The 17,041-nt window shown below is 38.4% G+C and overlaps 1 protein-coding gene across 2 annotated transcripts in view; it reads right to left on the bottom strand.

Moving 5' to 3' along the window:
• The window catches only part of GNG2 (G protein subunit gamma 2), a 130,550-nt gene extending 113,737 nt beyond the window's left edge, over nucleotides 1-16,813 (bottom strand). The window contains exon 1 of one of the 2 annotated variants that reach the window (XM_061182549.1): nucleotides 16,724-16,813. The gene's annotated coding sequence lies outside the window, so the exon portion shown is untranslated. The remainder of the gene's footprint in view (nucleotides 1-16,723) is intronic. The other variant, XM_061182550.1, reaches the window with a different exon arrangement.
• Between the last annotated feature and the right edge of the window lie 228 nt (nucleotides 16,814-17,041).

Genomic DNA, 17,041 nt, shown 5'->3' with positions numbered 1-17,041 from the left:
TGCCAGTACGTTCTCAAGAAACCCTACACTCTCTCTTGTGATAGTCAAATTGAAGCTGATAGTCAACGCTCTGAATTCTCAGTTTCTCTCCCCCTCTTCCCTTTACAAGAACATAAGCAACCCAACTCCACAGGCCTAATTACCATGGTAACACCATGCACCGTGATTATGAGTGTGTTTGTTTTTAAAATGACTCACAGATTGTTCCCCCAGAAGCCCCAGACACACAGGTTTCTGGCTGGTTTATAAAATCTATCCAAAGTTTTCTTGCAAATGTCTTGCTCTTCGTAGCACAACTGGTGTGACGGCGAGAGAGTCATCAAATCAATATGCCCATCTCCTTAAGGATGAAAAAACCCCACTTGGTTCCTTAAACACTCCAAGATTAATCAATTTAAAACTCGGGTTAATAATGAAATTAATTTGAGTTTGTACACTGGAGAAAATTAATCTGTTTCTAATTTAAATAATTAAGGTAGTTCATAAGGTAGTTTTAGGGACCCAAATGAAATTATCAGGTGAAATAAAATCAGCAGTAAAAATTATCAAATAAAATAGCCTACATCGGTGCATACATGGGCGATCACATGTAAAGTGTTTTAAAAGAATAAATGTAAGTCCTTTTTTTAATTAGAAATGCATTTTCTTTTCCTTAACACTGCCTGATCGTAACAATATAACTTGATTCTAGGGTAAATGTAAGTCTTAATGCCGAGATGTTTTTAAACTAAGATCTAAAATAAAGAGATTTATTTTTAAAAAGCAAACATGAAAGAGTCCAGACATTGGGAAGAACTGTGGACTACTTCCATCTATTTATCAATATGTATTATTTAAGACCCTCTATGTACTAAGCACCACTGTTTATAACTGAACATTGTAATAGGACTTAGGGAAGACTATTTTCATACTGGAGACAAAGGTCATGGGCATGGCTTAGTCCCTCATCTTCTCTCAGAAGATCCTTTGTGTCACAAGGCACCATTCTGGATGAGCTTTTAGTGAGAGGGACCATGATCCAATGATCACATCAGGCCTAGAACTGAGAGTCCTGACTTGGGCATCATGGGTAGCTCTCTCCAAAAAAAATAGATGTTGGTAATTTTGGTATATTGATTTTCCTCTGTATGAAACGGAAATAAACCCAATTTTAAAAGAAATTTAAATGAAAAATTTTATATAAATCTATATAAATTAAAATGCTTAGTACCCTGATGTTTACTTATGGTACAACATATGATAAGCAGACACACACACATACAAAATTCATTAAAAATGACTATCTCCAGGACTCTGGGAGGGCTCATGCCAAGGAGTACTTCCCAGAACTTCTGCTGCCAGTGTCCCTGTCCTCACGGTGAGACACAGCCACCCCCCGCCTCTGCAGGAGACCCTCCAACACTAGCAGGGCTGAGGGCAGACAGCAGAAGCAAGAAGAACTACAATCCTGCAGCCTGTGGAACAAAAACCACATTCACAGAAAGATAGACAAGATGAAAAGGCAGAGGGCTATGTACCAGATGAAGGAACAAGATAAAACCCCAGAAAAACAACTAAATGAAGTGGAGATAGGCAACCTTCCAGAAAAAGAATTCAGAATAATGATAGTGAAGATGATCCAGGACCTTGGAAAAAGAATGGAGGCAAAGATTGAGAAGATGCAAGAAATGTTTAACAAAGACCTAGAAGAATTAAAGAACAAACAAACAGAGATGAACAATACAATAACTGCAATGAAAACTACACTAGAAGGAATCAATAGCAGAATAACTGAGGCAGAAGAACGGATAAGTGACCTGGAAGACAGAATGGTGGAATTCACTGCTGCGGAACAGAACAAAGAAAAAAGAATGAAAAGAAATGAAGACAGCCTAAGAGACCTCTGGGACAACATTAAACGCAACAACATTCGTATTATAGGGGTCCCAGAAGGAGAAAGGAGAGGGAAAGGACCAGAGAAAATATTTGAAGAGATTATAATCAAAAACTTCCCTAACATGGGAAGTAGCCACTCAAGTCCAGGAAGCGCAGAGAGTCCCATACAGGATAAACCCAAGGAGAAACACATCGAGACACATAGTAATCAAACTGGCAAAAATTAAAGACAAAGAAAAATAATTGAAAGCAGCAAGGGAAAAACAACAAATAATATACAAGGGAACTCCCATAAGGTTAACAGCTGATTTCTCAGCAGAAACTCTACAAGCCAGAAGGGAGTGGCATGATGTACTTAAAGTGATGAAAATGAAGAATGTACAACCAAGATTACTCTACCTGGCAAGGATCTCATTCAGATTCGATGGAGAAATCAAAAGCTTTACAGACAAGCAAAAACTAAGAGAATTCAGGACCATAAAACCAGCTCTACAACAAATGCTAAAGGAACTTCTCTAAGTGGGAAACACAAGAGAAGAAAAGGACCTACAAAAACAAACCCAAAACAATTAAGAAAATGGTCATAGGAACATACATATCGATAATTACCTTAAACATGAATGGATTAAATGCTCCAACCAAAAGAACCAGGCTTCCTGAATGGATACAAAAACAAGACCCATGTATATGCTGTCTACAAGAGACCCACTTCAGACCTAGGGACACATACAGACTGAAAGTGAGGGGATGGAAAAAGATATTCCATGCAAATGGAAATCAAAAGAAAGCTGGAGTAGCTATACTCATATCAGATAAAATAGACTTTAAAATAAAGAATGTGACAAGAGACAAGGAAGGACACTACATAAAGATAAAGGGATCAATCCAAGAAGAAGATATAATAATTATAAATATATATGCACCCAACTTAGGAGCACCTCAATACGTACGGCAACTGCTAACACCTATAAAACAGGAAATTGACAGTAACACAATAATAGTGGGGGACTTTAACACCTCACTTACACCAACGGACAGATCATCCAAAATGAAAATAAATAAGGAAACAGAAGCTTTAGATGACACTATAGACTGGATAGATTTAATTCATATAGGACATTCCATCCAAAAACAGCAGATTACACTTTCTTCTCAAGTGCGCATGGAACATTCTCCAGGATAGATCACATCTTGGTTCACAAATCAAGCCTTAGTAAATTTAAGAAAATTGAAATCATATCAAGCATCTTTTCTGACCACAACGCTATGAGATTAGAAATCAATTACAGGGAAAAAAAACGTAAAAAACACAAACACATGGAGGCTAAACAATACATTACTAAACAACCAAGAGATCACTGAAGAAATCAAAGAGGAAATCAAAAAATACCTAGAGACAAATGACAATGAAAACAGGATGATCCAAAACCTATGGGATGCAGCAAAAGCAGTTCTAAGAGGAAACTGGTATACAAGCCTACCTCAGGAAACAAGAAAAATCTCAAATAAACAATCTAACCTTACACCTAAAGGAACTACAGAAAGAAGAACAAACAAAACACAAAGTTACCAGAAGGAAAGAAATCATAAAGATCAAAGAAGAAATAAATGAAATAGAAACAAAGAAAACAATAGCAAAGATCAATAAAACTAAAAGCTGGTTCTTTGAGAAGATAAACAAAATTGAAAAACCATTAGCCAGACTCATCAAAAAAAAGAGGGAGAGGACTCAAATCAATAAAATTAGAAATGAAAAAGGAGAAGTTACAACAGACACTGCAGAAATACAAAGCATCTTAAGAGACTACTACAAGCAACTGTATGCCAATAAAATGGACAACCTGGGAGAAATGGACAAATTCTTAGAAAGGTATAACCTTCCAAGACTGAACCAGGAAGAAATAGAAAATAGGAACAGACCAATCACAAGTAATGAAATTGAGACTGTGATTAAAAATCTTCCAACAAACAAAAGTCCAGGACCAGATGGCTTCACAGGTGAATTCTATCAAACATTTAGAGAAGAGTTAACACCCATCCCTCTCAAACTCTTCCAAAAAATTGCGGAGGAAGGAACACTCCCAAACACATTCTATGAGGCCACCATCACCCTGATATCAAAACCAAAGATACTACAAAAAAAGAAAATTACAGACCAATATCACTGATGAATATAGATGCAAAAATCCTCAACAAAATATTAGCAAACAGAATCCAACAACACATTAAAAGGATCATATACCACAATCAAGTGGGATTTATCCCAGGGATGCAAGGATTCTTCAATATATGCAAATCAATCAATGTGATATGCCATATTAACAAATTGAAGGATAAAAACCATATGATCATCTCAATAGATGCAGAAAAAGCTTTTGACAAAATTCAACACCCGTTTATGATAAAAACTCTCCAGAAAGTGGGCATAGAGGAAACCTCCCTCAACATAATAAAGGCCATATATGACAAACCCACAGCAAACATCATTCTCAATGGTGAAAAACTGAAAGCATTTCCTCTAAGATCAGGAACAAGACAAGATGTCCACTCTCACCAATATTATTCAACATAGTTTTGGAAGTCCTAGCCACAGCAATCAGAGAAGAAAAAGAAATAAAAGGAATACAAATTGGAAAAGAAGAAGTAAAACTGTCACTGTTTGCAGATGACATGATACTATACATAGAGAATCCTAAAGATGCCACCAGAAAACTACTAGAGCTAATCAATGAATTTGGTAAAGTAGCAGGATACAAAATTAATGCACAGAAATCTCTTGCATTCCTATACACCAATGATGAAAAATCTGAAAGAGAAATTATGGAAACACTCCCATTTACCATTGCAACAAAAAGAATAAAATACCTAGGAATAAACCTACCTAGGGAGACAAAAGACCTATGCAGAAAACTATAAGACACTGATGAAATAAATTAAAGATAATACTAACAGATGGAGAGATATACCATGTTTTTGGATTGGAAGAATCAATATTGCAAAAATGACTATACTACCCAAAGCAATCTACAGATTCAATGCAATCCCTATGAAATTACCAATGGCATTTTTTACAGAACTAGAACAAAAAAATCTTAAAATTTGTATGGAGACACAAAAGACCCCGAATAGCCAAAGCAGTCTTAAGGGAAAAAAATGTAGCTGGAGGAATCAGGCTCCCTGACTTCAGACTATACTACAAAGCTACAGTAATCAAGACAATATGGTACTGGCACAAAAACAGAAACGTAGATCAATGGAACAAGATAGAAAGCCCAGAGATATCCCATGCACCTATGGTCAACTAATCTATGACAAAGGAGGCAAGGATATACAATGGAGAAAAGACAGTCTCTTCAATAAGTGGTGCTGGGAAAACTGGACAGCTACATGTAAAAGAATGAAATTAGAACACTCCCTAACACCATACACAAAAATAAACTCAAAATGGATTAGAGACCTACTCTAGACCTCCTAGAGTAATGGAAATAAAAACAAAAATAAACAAATGGGACCTAATGAAACTTCAAAGCTTTTACACAGCAAAGGAAACCATAAGCAAGACGAAAAGACAACCCTCAGAATGGGAGAAAATATTTGCAAACAAATCAACGGACAAAGGATTAATCTCCAAAATATGTAAACAGCTCATGCAGCTCAATATTAAAAAAACAAACAACCCAATCCAAAAATGGGCAGAAGACCTAAATAGACATTTCTCCAAAGAAGACATACAGATGGCCAAGAAGCACATGAAAAGCTGCACAACATCACTAATTATTAGAGAAATGCACATCAAAACTACTATGAGGTATCACCTCACACCAGTCAGAATGGGCATCATCAGAAAATCTACAAACAACAAATGCTGGAGAGGGTGTGGAGAAAAGGGAACCCTCTTGCACTGTTGGTGGGAATGTAAATTGATACAGCCACTATGGAGAACAATATGGAGGTTCCTTAAAAAACTAAAAATAGAATTACCATATGATCCAGCCATCCCACTACTGGGCATATACCCAGAGAAAACCGTAATTCAAAAAGACACATGCACCCCAATGTTCATTGCAGCACTATTTACAATAGCCAGGTCATGGAAGCAACCTAAATGCCCATCGACAGATGAATGGATAAAGAAGATGTGGTACATATATACAATGGAATATTACTCAGCCATAAAAAGGAATGAAATTGAGTCATTTGTTGAGATGTGGATGGATCTAGAGACTGTCATACAGAGTGAAGTAAGTCAGAAAGAGAAAAACAAATATCGTATAGTGACGCATGTATGTGGAACCTAGAAAAATGGTACAGATGAACCGGTTTGCAGGGTGGAAATTGAGACACAGATGTAGAGAACAAACATATGGATACCAAGGGGGGAAAGTGGTGGGGGCGTGGGGGTGGTGGTGTGATGAATTGCGCGATTGGGATTGACATGTATAAACTGATGTATATAAAATTGATGACTAATAAGAATCTGATGTATAAAAAAAATAAATAAAATAAAAAAATTTTTTTTAAAAATGACTAACTCCAAATTGCTACATATTTTATGTATTGTTACCAATAATATTTTTTTCTCTAGAGTTTGAAGGGATAACCAGAGCCTATTAGTCAGGATAGGCTAAGGTTATATTGTGGAAACAAACAACCCCCAAATCTTTTAAGACAGAAAAACTCATTTTTCACTCTCATTATGTGTCCATTGCAGGTCAGTGGATAGACCATCTCTGTGTGTCTTTATTCTAAGACCCAGGCTTAAGAGCTCAGCCACTGTTCCTGTGTTTTCACCACTGTCAGTTGCCAAGGAATGCGCTCACATTCTGGTCATTATAAGCTTCCTCCTAGAGGTGACAAACATCACTTCTGCTTTCACTTCACTGGTCAATGCAAGACACATGGCTACATCTAACTAAAGCAGACGGAGACCTGTAAGCCTATCATGAGTTGGGAAGGAAAACCAGAAATATTTATGCCTAAGCACATGCATTGGTGAACAAATAGTGCAAGCCTGAGACTGGCACTTAACTAAGTCAGAACACTGACGTCTGACTATGCTTAGGAAGCAGGCTTCCTCAGGTGATTCCTTACTCCAAGTTCTGAGCACCTGTGGTTCATGTTGGGCCATAATCATTTCTGCTAAAACTGGCTAAGAACCCCATGGCTAGAGCTAAAGATACTCTACTCCATCTTTGTGGTAACAATAATAATTATACTAATAATAGCTACAATTCTGAATAGTTAGTTACTATATGTCAGGCACTATGTTAAATAAACATTTTACATACATTATATAATTTTCCCCTGACAATTTTGTGAAGTAGGTATTGTCATTATGTCCCAATCTATAGATAAGGAAACAGAGGCACAGATAGTTCAAGCAACTTGTCCAGGACATTCTGATTCCAAACCAATGTTCTTTAACTACTATGCTCTCCTGTGTATTAAGCCTTAGAATATTATTTTTCTATACTGTAGTATTTTCAGATTATTTTAAAACATAATAAAAAAATCAAATTTTTTTTTGTTTAGAAATTTTCACTCTTTTTTAACTTAAGTTTTTTATTAGTTTAATTAAAAGAAAATTTTGGGACTGTTTGATATCAAGTTTTCTTTTCCCCCAATGGAAAAAAAAAAATAAAACTGTTAGCGAAATTACTTTAATGCTTATATACAGTAATGTTCTCTAAACACAACCATCATTCATGAAGTTTAAAAAATAATGGCAAAGGATCCATTCAATTCTCCAAAGAAAGACTAAAATGACTGTTAATTTTTTTTTCTGTGTAAATTTTTTCACAATTTTTCTCATATGGTTCTGTGCAGATCAGATAAATACCCTTCTTAAACACAGCTCTGTTGGCAAAGCTTAGAAATGAACTTTTACTTTCCTGTTTAAAAATGCAAATGTAAGAGTAGGAAGCATTCGATCATTCATTACAGAGAAGGTATTCCTACCATTAACACTTAATCTGTTACGATGAGAATGCACAGAAATACACCTAGAGGCAAGCAGTCAAAACACTGTAATGACGGCAGCTTCACTGCAATTTCCTTTTTTCATTACTGCTGCCTCACAAACGTAGTCTCTGAAATGAAATATCAGAATGAAAAGTAGGAACCATGAAGACAATGCAACAATAATAGAACTGCATGTTGCCTCTGCAGTTGGAAAGTGGAAAACTATTTTCAAAATAACTCATAATCAGAAATTTCAGAGAGTATTCTTGCTTCTCTTACATGTGCTGTAATCAACAAAATGCATACCTCTCTAGAGAAAACAGTGTTTTCCTTTAAGTCTGATAGACATCATACACAGAACCCTTGGCCTCTCTTGCTCATTTCTTGGCCCAGGGTGGATTTTATTTAGATCAAATTGATTTAAATGACGAGTCAGGAAGACTCAATTTAATTATATATATATGTATTTTACAATGCAGAAATGCAGGGCTAGTTGTCTAAATTAAATGCCATTCTTATTACTTACTAGGACCTGATGTAATTTCTTCTGGAATCATTTGTTTAGAAGGTGATTCTTTGCTTCGTCTCACAGGAGCCATTTTGTATTTTTTTCCAGGACTCTTTCTCCAGTCTACCTAGATCATCACCATCAACTAAGGCAAGCTTTTCATTTGTGTGTATATGTGTATGTTTGTCTTTCTGAAAGGAGAATGCATGGAAACACTGTTCAGCTCAAAGTTGTATGATCTTGATAGTTTTTTTTAACCTTTTGGGCCTTGATATCTTCATGTATAGGATGGAAACAATAATAGTGGCAGACTCTGTTGAACACCCGATAACCATTCACCCCTTCTTCCTTGCTAATAGAGCTAGACCTTTTTTCTGGAGTCTGGTGACCATGTTCTTCAGAGACGCAGGGCTCCGCCATGGCCTCACAGGACACTTGAATTAGCCAATCACAGCAGCTCTGTCTGCCTCACTACTAATAGGGAAGGCACATGAGTTGTGAATATCATCTCAGAGAGGCCTTCAGGGATTACCCAACAAAGGTAAAATACCCATGACCATACCATCATACACACAATCTCTATCATTCAATCTGTTTCTATTTTAATCCACCTCAGCACTTATCACTATCTGATATTTTCTTGTATTGTAATTTGTTTCTCTCAATGGGGTCCAATCCTGGCTGATTCTGATCTAATTAGTCTGGGTTGAGGCTGGGCCATAGGTGTTTTTTCAAAGTACCTCTCAGTGATTTCTAATGTGCAGCTAGATCTGTAAACCACTGGTTTATGTGTTTTCCAGGTCTCTCCCAATAGAATGTAATTTCCAAGAAAACAAAGAACTGGCCTGTTTTGTTCATCCAAGTGTCCCTGGCCCCTCGAAGGACACATGGCACATTGCAGACATTCCATTAAGACTTGTGGACAGACTGACTGTATTGTAATTCTGTCAGTATTTGTCTGTTTTCCCAGTAGTTTATGAGCTCCTAGAATATCTAGTCCACTCTGCATAAAAAAATAAGTGACACAAGAAAGTTCATTAAACGAATGATAAACAAACTGCATTTGTGAACCCAAATGTTCTCACCAAAAACAAACAAACAAACAAAAAAAGCAAAAACAAAAATCCCACAAATATATGTGAGGTGATGTATGTGTTAATTAACTAGATGGGAGGAATCCTTTCACAGTATATATGTATATCCAATCACCATGATGAACGCTTTAAATATCTTATAATTTTATTTGCCAATTACACTTCAATACAACTGAAATTAAACAAAAACCCAAGCTGTATTTGTGTGCTGTAAGGAAGACAAAGATGAAACTGGGTGTGGCTGCTGTCCTCAAAGAGCTTGCAAAAGAAAAAAAAAAAGCAGATTGCCATTATACACACGAGAATGCACTAATTGCTGTGATGAAAGAACAAAAGACTTCAGGGGAAGTAAAGATTGCTTTTTATTGGGAAAGGAAGAAACCAAGGAAGACTTCATGGAAGAGACAGCATTTGAACTGAGCCTTACAGGATGAATGGAATTTGGCTATGCAGAGAAGCAAGACTATAGGGGTGAAGTGTGGAAGGAGAAGCAGGAAAGTTCTTCCAGGGAGAGGCAAGAACACAAACAACAAATCAGCCCAGCTGGAGGTCAGGAGGGCTAGAACGAAGACACTGGCTATCAACATGGGAAAGATTAGATGGTGTCAAGATATGTTTCCAATGACAATGCAAAGGTCTGAGCAACTGACTCCAACTTGGTTGTTTGGTGAGGATAATAATGAAATTGGGTTTTCCTAATTGAGGGACTGAGAGAATGGGGTGTCATTAATAGTCGTGGAACCAGGTGAGGAGCTGGTTTTGAGTGGGGAAAGGCAATGGCAAGCACTGATTTGGAGTCCGAGTTTCAGTGGGTTGGATGTTCTGGCAAGTTTGCAGGGTGCTCGATGTGCAAGTTTAGAGTAGGTGAGAGATCAGGATGGAGAATCAGATTTGGAACTGTCCCCCACCCCAGTGACAATGACAGAAATCATAGAAAAGGGTTTGATAAAGGAAGAGGGAGAAATTTAGTGGCAGAAGAATCAAATCTTGAGAACACTCGTATTTTGGGGAGCAGAACTTGGAGTTAATGGAGAAGTTGGGAGCCTTCAGAGAGGCATGAAGGGTGGCAGAATATGCCACTCCAAAATATGCCTCTTTGGCATAAGGATTATTTCAGGCAGATTATCGTGGGAAACAGGAGACACTGGAGAAATTATGAAAACATACTAGAAGTTACATTTTTGTAAGGGAAATTTACATTATAAAGGAAATCTCGATTTGTAAGGGTGCCTCCCTCTCTGTTCCAGGAAAAGAAGGAGTGGAATCAACTTAAATATGTATATCAAATCTTACTCTTATTTACCACACTTTTCCTGGCCGCCTCCCCATAACTGCCCTCCTCCACTCCTCCTTCTCAATTTTGTCTTTAGCTCAAGATGGTAGTTAAGCCTGAGTTCTAAACCTCTTCTGAGAGCTCCTCATTTTTCCCTGGTATCTCCCATGTACACATGAGGTATACAAGTTAATAAATGTCCATTTGTTTTTCTCTTATCAATCTGTCTTTTGTTACAGGCTTCTCAGAACTGAGAAAGGTGGAGGGAAAACTATTTTTCCTCCGCTACAGGTAGGAAGAAAACAAAGTTAGTAGAGGTTACCAAAGTCAAGGGGAAGCTTTGTTGGCAACCGGTTTGTTTAAATTTATATGTGTAAACTAAGCATGTTTGCAGGCAAAGAGGAAAGGGCCAATAAAAAGAAGAAATCAAATGTGTAAGAAGGAGATAGAATTATTGTCAGAACATAGTCCCCTAGAAAGTAAAAGGAAATAAGAGTCCAAGTCCAGGCTTGAAAGAAAAGCTGTGCTAATTTGACCTAGGAAGGGAGGAGAAGAAAATGAATGAAGACATGAGAAATTGTGAGGTGGTAAAGAATGAGGTCGAGGAATTCCATAATATATACCTTCTCCAAATAACAGGAGGTGAGGTCACCTGTAATGAATAAAGGGAGTGGGGGCTTGGGTTTAATGGTTTTCATTGAAAATGAAGAGGGTATAGTAAAAAGTGAAATTAAAATAAACAAAAAAGGATTTCCTAAGAACAGCAATGGCCCTGCTGATGTTGCAAGGAATCTGGAGTAGAGCCCATCACTCCAGTTTCCAGAACTTCTCCTTCAGCTCTACTGCCGGGTGCCTGGGGCAGAAGATCATGGGAAGGTCTGACCCTGACAACCAGACTGGCAGGGGGACAAGGGAAGGCCAAAGAAATAGGGAGGAAGTGTCAAGTGACTGGTTTTACTAAGTCTTTCCATTAAGAGCTTGACTGTTTAACAAGAGATAAAAGGGCTGACCCTGTCTTATATCTTCACTTCTAAGAAACATGTTATTTCTAGAGTTTGAGAATTGAGCTCCCTCTTTTCTAATGTTTAAGGAAGTCCTCTAGAGATTCTGAACATTGTCTGAACATCGACTCCCATTAAATATAATTGATTTTCTTTAACATAAGAGTTTTAAGGAACCACATATATCCCTAACGCTTTTACCTGAAAATCTGAATCTCAATTCCACATTGGCATCTTTACATTTGTACAAATTTGAACACAGAAACATAGCATATTAACTTTAAACATTACCCTCTTCTTTTTAAACAAAAGAATATGGTCTTCCAAACAATTTTTAAAGTGACAAAGTATAATGACTTTCTCTATCCATTTGCCCTACTGTGGAGGGAAGTAAAATGGAAATTGAATTGGGAGGTGAGGTATTAGTCAACTGTGCAGCTCTAGAAAGGTAACAAATTCTGGGCCTATTTTATTATCAGTCATGGAGGGGTTGATACAGGCTAGGTTTTTATCCCAGGTCATTTTTAGCTCTGCAATTCTATGATGTCATAGGCTGGGACAAAGTCTTAACCCAGCTCTGTAATTCCCCTCTCCCACCTGGGTCTGGTAAAGCCAATCATGGGTCCTCCCAGTAACCACAGAATCAACAGATTTGCAAACTTTAAAAAGTTGGAGGTCATTATCCAACCTCCTAGTACACACACAGAGTGCATTACAAAAAAATTAACATACAGTCTTTCAGGAGCTCTTCAAACCATTCAAGGTCAACATCTGCACCCACACCATAAACCTCAGGTATCACTGCTGTTCAACAGAGTCTTCCCTAATCTTTCTGCCCAGACCGCTTCAGCCCCATCCATACCCTGCCTCACTGGTTTTGGAATGGAAAGTGAAATCTGTGGTGGAAAATGAAACACAGGATTCTTATTTTCAAAAGTGAAATTTAGATTAGAATCACATTGCATTAGTAGAAACTTCTCTCAGAATCTATTGTTGTTGTTTAACTACTATAGCCCCTTTCCAAGGTTAATCCTCTCCATTATAAAGAGTTTGAGAACAATTTAGTGTGTAGTTTCTCCTCCCTTTTTCTGAACTTGCTACCTATTGGGCACTTTTTCCCCTGCAGCTAATGAGTAGAGACTAGAAAGACACTGAAGTGATGGCCCCCTCCTGGGGGCCTGGCTTGCACCTGACCAGCAGGATCACTGGTCTACAATTAGGGTTTGACTTACACTATCAGGTTCTTAATACCACTAATTATCAGGATCTATGCAGATTTTCTTTCTCCTTTTGCGTTTAAAAGTTACTTTTGAGAGATGTATTTCACTTGGGCAGGGATAATACTGGTGTATGCAAGAGACTGAATACAAATATTATAATCATGATCTTTCTGACACACTATGTTAAGAGATGCCGCCATTTCAAAACGTCTCCTCGAAAACAATCCAATTAAAAAATGGGTAGAGGACTTGAATAGACATTTCTCTAAAGGAGACATACAAATCGGCCAACAGGCACGTGAAAAGACATTCAACATCACTAATCCTCAGGGAAATGCAAATTGAAACCACAAAGAGATACCAATTCACACCCACTGGGATAGTTACTGTCAAAAACAAACAAAAAACCCCAGGAAATAACAAATGTTGGTGAGGATGTGGAGAAATTGGGACCCTCGTGTACTGCTGTGGGAATATAAAATGGTGTAGCGGCTATGGAAAACAGTATGGCCATTCTTCAAAAAATTAAACACAGTTACCATTTAATACAGCAATTAAACTTCTGGGTAACCCAAAAGAAGTGAAAGCAGGGATATTTGTACACCCATGATCTATTCACAATAGCTAAAACGTGGAAGCGACCCAAGTGTCCATCAACAGATTAATGGATAAAAAACTATAGTATGTATATACAATGGAATATTATTCAGCCTAAAAAAGGAAGGAAATTCCAACATATGCCGTAACATGGATTAACCTTGAAGACATTTTGGCAAGTGAAATAAGCGAGTCACAAAAGGACAAATACTGTATGATTCCACTTACATGAGGTACCTAGAGTAGTCATAGACAGAAGGTAGAATGGTGGTGCCAGGGGCTTGGGGGGAGGAGGAAATGGGGAGTTCCTGTTTAATGGGAACAGATTTTCAGTTTGAGAAGATGAAAAAGCTCTGGGGATGGATGGTAGTGACAGTTGCACAACAATGTCAATATACTTAATGCCACAGAATGGCACACTTACAAATAGTTAAAATGGGAAATTTTATGTTATATATATTTCACTACAATTAAAAAAAAATGTCTCCTGAATCTTTGAGATAGTGGCAAAGATCAAGAATATGCTAACTTTTCCTGATGCAGAAGAAAAAGTGACATCTGAGTAACTACTATGTACCAGGCAGGCACTCACAAATCAAACACAAAAGCAAAAACCAAATAAAACACAACAAACAAACAAACAACAACAAATACCCTGATTATATACTATTAACCCTTCTTTACAGTGAAGAAAGCAAGGTTCATAACGTACCAGCAAGAACCAGTGGTAGGATTCAAAGGCAGATCTGCCTGACTCTCGAAGTCTGCATTCTTTTCACTCCACCATGCTGTTTTCTGCTACCCACAGTTGTCTTTGAAGAGGCTTTGTGCTTTGACTATAGAGCTTTTATACTTAAAAGTTGAGCCTGCCTTCTGAAGTAGGCTAAAAAAGTCAGTCAACCAAATGCATTCACTACGAGCCCACCATGAGGCCCAGGACCAACCAGGAGTCGTGTTTCCACTCTGCCGTTGGCCATATGGCAGAAAAAAAACCACACACACACACAATTAAAATTTCAGTGTTGGTTGACTCCCTCAAAAGCCTCCGAACACTCTGGACAAAAGTAGTATGTCTTTTAATATTCCATCTGGCCAGAAGAAGAGGAAATAGTCCCATTTTACAGGACATGAGCTTTTTCATCTTCTTCCTAAACCTCCTGCCATCGTAGTTACTGATCTGCCATTATTCATTCATGTTGTGCTTCAAGCTGGAATTTAATAATTAAGGGAATGTTTGGGGCTGTGCAGAAAATAGGCATCTCTTGTTCGATGTTTTCTGAAAGAGAGCAGGGGGCCTCTGGACTCCCCTGTGCCTATGAGCCAAGGTTTCATTTTCTGACTCTTTTGTGAAACACACAGTGAGGAGTAAAGCAGATTGTCTACACATCCTCACACAAAGCAGGGTGTTGGCATTATCTAGTGAATCCAGCCCGTAGCTGAGTAAGTGCCAGAGCGTGAGCCCCATCCTCATTCATACAGCCTGGACTCCCAACTTTCCATTTCATTTAATAACAGGCAGCTTGATCACAGAGCTCCAGTTAGGGGCATTCGGGATCCAGGATGCACCCTAGATCTCCCCTCTGGGAAGATGATCTTTACATATCGTTCCAGTTCCCGTATGTCTAGGAGACATACGGGAACTGGAACCATGGAATATGTGGCGTGACTTGTTTTGCCCACAGGTTTGATTAAATTCAATGGATTTGCCAGGGGAGCTCCATGGTTTCAACACCAGCACTATTTCACCTCTTAGTCATCACACAGGTTTAGTTTCATAAGTATGCTCAGAAAATTTGACGTTTTTTTTCTTTAGTACCTAAAGATTCTTATCTCTGAAAATGCGCTGCTACTCCACAAATTTTGAGAAGCCAAATCAATTTCATAAGGTGACATTAAAAAAAAAAACAAAAACTAGAGCTCTTCACAATTGAGAATAATGATAAATGAGGAAGCATATACACTTTCCATGGCATATTTAGTGTTTAAAACCTACACTTTAAGAATGAGTGTCTAAATATGACCTTTTTATTATTTTTACTCCGCTATAAGCAGTTCTTTCTTTTGAAAATTATCTCCTTTCATTGTAAAAATGCAAGACAAAACCTTTTATCAACGATCACTTATTGCTTAACCGCATTTTCTGTTGGAGACACAGCTTAATTTTTTAAATCAGGCTATGCTAGGATATTAAACCCTCCTACATATCCTGCCAAAGAAATCTCACAATCTCATTTTTAATCCATTAGACCTATTTACTGCACTTGTATGTATCATTCACAAATATGAACAAGCCATGGCCATAGACTCTAATAAGAGGACCCACTGCTCAAGGAAATCAAAGAATAAAAATCAAGTTCTGATTTCACTATTTCGTCCATCCACAGCATATGCAGGTAAGGAAACAACCTGGCAACACTTTTACATGTTGTCCGTCACTGAGGCTAATATGCACCTTGACCTATAGATGAATAAAATCTATATAAACATAAAATCCATATATACACTGGTATCCGATTCTAGACAAGTTAAACCCGCCACACTCTTTTGGGAAAGAATGCAACTTTAGGATAAGACCCACTGGTAAATGATAGCTGTTTCTGAGGTTATCCTGAAAGCAGCTGCACAGAGCAGAGGGAGGAAGACACCTTTTTTTTTTTTAATGGTAAATACTGCCCCTCGCATATGCAATTCCAGCCTTTGTTAGCAAATTCTGAGTACAAAAGGATTTAACCCCCAAAACAAACAAACAAACAAAAAGCCAAATCACAGTCGTTATGCTGCAAGATAGAAGCTACCCCAGTGCAATGTGTAAGAAAGATAATGCAATTAACATTTTACACCCCTCAAACAAGACTGCAACGTTCAGATGATCAGCCCACAGCTTCACAGCCCCAATTGATTTCAACTGGGCTCTGCCTTCCTCCCAAGAGAACTATGCAAACAGCTTCTTAACATTTAGCGTGTTTTCCTGATGAGTCACCGAAGCTAAGCACTAATGAGGATTATTTTTTTCAAATCAAGGTGTCACGAATTTGGTCCTTCTCAAAAGCCCTGCTAACACAACCCATCCTGACCATTTCCCCCCATCCCCGGAACAATGTGTCTTTCTTCCCTTCGAAATCTGCCCTTACAACCGCAGGCGAGGGTCATTTTTCTCACTTAGCGAGGAGCAACACAAAAAGTGTTTCCTTTACCTTGGCTCCCGAGGCTGGTCTGAGACGAGTGGCTTTCCTCCTCCCTCCGAGCCGCTGTGTGCAGGCGAGCTCCGGCGCAGCCCGCCCAGCCCAGCCCAGCCCAGCCCAGCCCAGCCCCGCAGTAGTAGGAGCTGCCCACGGCGCGGCAGCCGCTGTGTGTATGTGTAGCAGCGGCTCCTGCAGCCCAGGGACTAGTCCCCACCCAGCTTTGTCTTCAGTCATCGGTCTTTCTACAGGAAGCAGCGCATCTCCCACTTCCTCCTCTTGCTAGCTGTGAGCTGCTTACTTCTTTCCCTCTCCTTCCATTTCAGGGCTCAC

Source organism: Eubalaena glacialis, chromosome 2 (genome assembly GCF_028564815.1).
Source record: "Eubalaena glacialis isolate mEubGla1 chromosome 2, mEubGla1.1.hap2.+ XY, whole genome shotgun sequence".
Lineage (NCBI taxonomy): Eukaryota > Metazoa > Chordata > Mammalia > Artiodactyla > Balaenidae > Eubalaena > Eubalaena glacialis.
Note: the sequence above shows the minus strand (reverse complement) of the source record. Positions and strands in the feature narration are given on the sequence as shown.